Here is a 4,552-nt window from a genome sequence, read left to right as displayed (position 1 = left end):
TCAGTGGCAGGAGGAACAAGATTTTTGGTCAGGTGAATACAGGGTTATAAATACAAAATCAAATAGGGGTAATGCAGGGGTAGGTTTAACAATGAATAGGAAAATACGAGTGCGGGTAAGCTACTACAAACAGCATAGTGAACGCATTATTGTGGCCAAGATAGATACGAAGCCCACGCCTACTACAGTATTACAAGTTTATATGCCAACTAGCTCTGCAGATGATGAAGAAATTGATGAAATGTATGATGAGATGAGATAAAAGAAATTATTCAGGTAGTGAAGGGAGACGAAAATTTATAGTCATGGGTGACTGGAATTCAACAGTAGGAAAAGGAAGAGAAGGAAACGTTGTAGGAGAATATGGATTAGGGCTAAGAAATGAGAGAGGAAGAGTAATTTATTAAAGAAAATGAATGTATTCAGTATGCCATTATTCAGTATGTCTTTACAATCAAAATGTCCGAAAGTGTCTCTCTACTTTTGAAATACGACATCAGAAAGATGTGCTCCCATTCAGCGTTCACACCGTAACAACCTGTTACGAAAACTCTGGAATGCGCGGTGTAGTAAATCTTGGGGAATGGCGGTGATTTCGTTTTCAATGTTCTCCTTCAGTTCATGGATTGTTGCAGGATGTGTACGGTACACCTTGCCTTTAAGATAACCCTACGGGAAGAAGTCGCACACACTAAGATCGGGGGATCTTGCAGGCCATGCAATGTCACCGTTACGTGAAATAAAGCGTCTTCCAAACAATTGTGAGCAATGTGTGACGTGGCTCCGTCCTGCTGAAAACACATGTTTTCGACGTTAAGATTAAGCTTGTACAGTCTCGGTGTAAAGAATGTTTGAAGCATTTCAACAAATCGAGCGGATGTTACTGTCGCTGCACTACCATCCTCACGTTCAAAAAAATAAGGGCCGATAACACCATGACACAATACAGCACACCATATTATGACCTTGGTGCTATGCAGTGGTCGCTGGTGAAACTCTGGAGGATTGTCCTGTGCCCAATAACGAAAATTCTGTTTGTTCACGAATCCGTTCAGGCGGAAATTGGCTTCATCTGATATCCGTAAGTTACCAAGGAAATTCATGTCCTCGTTGATTTTAGTCAATATCTGGCTACTAAACTCCATACGTGACACTGGGTCTCGTTCATGTAAGTGTTGCACAATCTGTAACTTATAGGGATGGAAGTCTAATTCGTGCAGCATTCTTTGTAAGCTTCGCTGCTTAATCCCTAGCGAAGATGCATGCTGTTGAACGGAGCGGCGAGGACTTCTCTCGATTGCAGCTCTAGCAGCTGCAATGTTCTCTGGGGTACGTACCATTGGAATGCCACCTGGAGGTTTCTTTTTCAAGGCAGATCCTGTTTCTTCAAAATTACGCACCCACATTGTAATAGCATGCGCAGATGGGACACGTCCATGACATCCAAGCTGGTAATGCTGTCGCACTATCACCAATTTTGTAAAACGTGTCGCACTATCACCAATTTTGTAAAACGCTCTCACAGCTACTGCACGTTCCGCACCAGTCCAATTCTCCATGATTACTAAATGGCAATGCGTTCACATCAATTGTGCAAAGTTTCGAACATCTGTCGGCGCTACAGTGCTGCCAACTGTAACGTTCAAAATTTCCCGTTCCCCTGCGCCACCCTGTATAATGATAAGACAGAGATTTAGGAAAAATTGTAAGACATTTCCAGGAGGCAGATGTGGACTCTGGCCACAGTCTATTGATTATGAACTGTAGATTAAAACTGAAGAAACTGCAAAAAGGTGGGAATTTAAGGAGATGGTACCTGGGTAAACTGAAAGAACCAGAGGTTGTACAGAGTTTCAGAGAGAGCATAAGGAAACAATGGACAGGAATGGGGGGAAAGAAATATAGTACAAGAAGAATGGGTAGCTTTGAGGGATGAAATAGTGAAGGCAGCAGAGGATCAAATATGTAAGAAGACAAGGGCTAGTAGAAACCCTTGGGTAACAGAAGAAATATTGAATTTAATTGATGAAAGGAGAAAGTATAAAAATGCAGTAAATGAAGCAGGCAAAAAGGAATACAAACGTCTCAAAAATGATATCGACAGGAAGTGCAAAATGGATAACTAGGGATGGCTAGAGGACAAATGTAAGGATGTAGAGGCTTATCTCGTGAGGGGTAAGATAGATACTGCCAACAGGAAAATTAAAGAGAGCTTTGGAGAAAAGAGAACCACTTGCATGACTCAAGAGCTCAGATGGAAATCCAGTTCTAAGCAAAATTGTCTACACCTTCAACACTTTTTTGTAATGAATATTGTGTTTCACAGCATTTTAATTATTACTTAATGGCATTTTCGTACTATTACAATTTTTTATATGTTGACTCCTTAGTCTTAACATAACATTTTACGTAAATCATGAACAACACCTGCTGTTTGGGATTGGAATTATTATATTCTTCTTGAAGTCTGAGGGAATTTCACCTGTCTCGTACATCTTGCTCACCAGAGGGTAGAGTTTTGTCAGGGGTTGATAAAACAGTAATAATGCATGGGTTCTGACCCAGTGCTTATGTGGAAGTGTATAACCATTGTTGTAATAATGTTAGCTTGTCCAAAGTGACAAACGAGAGGCACATCATGTCAGTTAAATAGAACAAAATTGTTTGTCTACACCTTCAAAACGTTTTTGTAATGAATATTGTTTCACGGCATTTTCGTACATCACTATTTTTTATATGTTGACTCCTTAGTCTTAACATAACATTTTACGTAAATCACGAACGTTGTACTTCTAAATTCCCACGCCAGATGGTGGGTACTGTGTTTTTTAAAAACCTGTGTTATACCTCATTCATATATTATTCTTTTTCTCTTTTACTGGCCCTGCACTCTGACAACTTATTATCAATCTGTTTTATGTTTTGTAAATTTTTTTAATTAAACAATATGTCAGTGTATTTTAGAGGTTATGTATTTTTTACGTACATTTTAAATTTGAATCACTTCAAGATTCACAAATGCACACGAGGTATTTTTTGTTAATATCTTGCAAAACCAGTAATAGTAATTCTTCACAACACATGCCACATAGAGGGCGTTCCAAGCCCTGTCACACAGAGGTCTGCTGAACAGGTGCATGTAAACAGTGGCCTCAGTTTATGTGATCGCTCTAAGCTCGTGGTTATAGCTTGATACCAGAGCCTACCAATTTTAATTTTACATTACAGATATGTTCCTACCAACTTTTATGTTCATACGCAGGTGTAGATGTGATTTTCTGTTTTATACTCTGATCGATATGTGAAAAATTTTAACTTGTAGCACTGAGGATGGTCACTAAGTGACCGAAAATCGATTTTGCTGACAATAAAACACCAAAATACGGCCAATGCTGATTTTGCTTCCAATTCTATCCACTATTTGGTCGTGGTGCACAGAACACTCCATAGAGTCACCAATCAACACTCATTCTATTTGCACATAACACTGAAGAATAAAAATTATTGTACCTAATGAAGACTTCTTTTCATGGTTTAAGACCTGACAACATACAAAAAAAATTGTTTGAAAATTAGAAAACTCTACAAACATCTATACAAAAGAAGTAATTTATGTATGAAAACAGGGTTGCCATACATTCTGGAAATCAGTGAATTTCATATACGAAGACAGTAACTTGTTCTCAAAAGAACAGTTACTGTTGATGACCATGCAGCTTTTCCCTGGAGTAAATGATGACTGACAGAAAACCTCAGCTGCCGACAGGTGTTGTTATACCTCGATGGGGACAGCTGAAAATGTGTGCCCCGACCGGGACTCGAACCAAAAGGCTACCCAGCCATTGACCTTTGTCTGTGCGAATGCGCAAAGGTTGCCCAAACTCTTACGGGAATCGCCAAAGTGTGCGCGAGTAATGGGGGAGTGGGCAAATGTCTATAAGGTACAATACATATGTAGAATTGTGGACAGTTGGGAATGTGAGTCTCACGGGAAGTGTGCAAGGGGTAAGTCCCTGCAGTCGCGCTGTTCATCTGTGTCCTCGGTGGCTCAGATGGATACAGCGTCTGCCATGTAAGCAGGAGATCCCGGGTTCGAGTCCCGGCCGGGGCACACATTTTCAGCTGTCCACATCGAGGTATAACAACACCTGTCAGCAGCTGAGGTTTTCAGTTAGTCATCATTTATTCCAGTGAATTTCAAACGTGTCAGGGAAATATCACAGGAATTTAAGGGAGAGGGGGGAAAAAACTGGAAAGATCTCGTTTTTTGTCTCAGTTGATTAAATTTTTTGTTTACTGAGATGTCACACATTGCCACTGGCTAGGTGCAGTTGAGTACATGCGCCACTTCCCTACACCGTCATTCTTACTGCTTTTCGAACACTCCTGTCAGCTTGCAGTCAGTGCTGCCACCACTTCTTGCTGCTAGCGTAGCAGCCGCCGATGAGGGGCAGAGAGTCGTGAGCAGTGGTCTGTTCGGATCTGATTCTGACACAGCGGCTGAAGACTGTGGTCACGTGTGCATGAGCTGCATCTGAGTGATTGTGTACAT

The 4,552-nt window shown here is 40.8% G+C and overlaps 1 non-coding gene across 1 annotated transcript; it reads left to right on the top strand.

Annotated features, from left to right (window-relative positions):
* The first annotated feature begins 4,037 nt into the window (after positions 1-4,037).
* On the top strand, positions 4,038-4,111 carry Trnat-ugu (transfer RNA threonine (anticodon UGU)). The gene has a single exon. It is a non-coding gene; the product is annotated as a tRNA-Thr (tRNA).
* Positions 4,112-4,552: the final 441 nt, after the last annotated feature.

Source organism: Schistocerca gregaria, chromosome 6 (genome assembly GCF_023897955.1).
Source record: "Schistocerca gregaria isolate iqSchGreg1 chromosome 6, iqSchGreg1.2, whole genome shotgun sequence".
In the NCBI taxonomy this organism is placed as follows: Eukaryota; Metazoa; Arthropoda; class Insecta; order Orthoptera; family Acrididae; genus Schistocerca; species Schistocerca gregaria.
The sequence above is the reverse complement of the archived record's forward strand: the minus strand, read 5'-3'. Positions and strand labels throughout refer to the sequence as shown.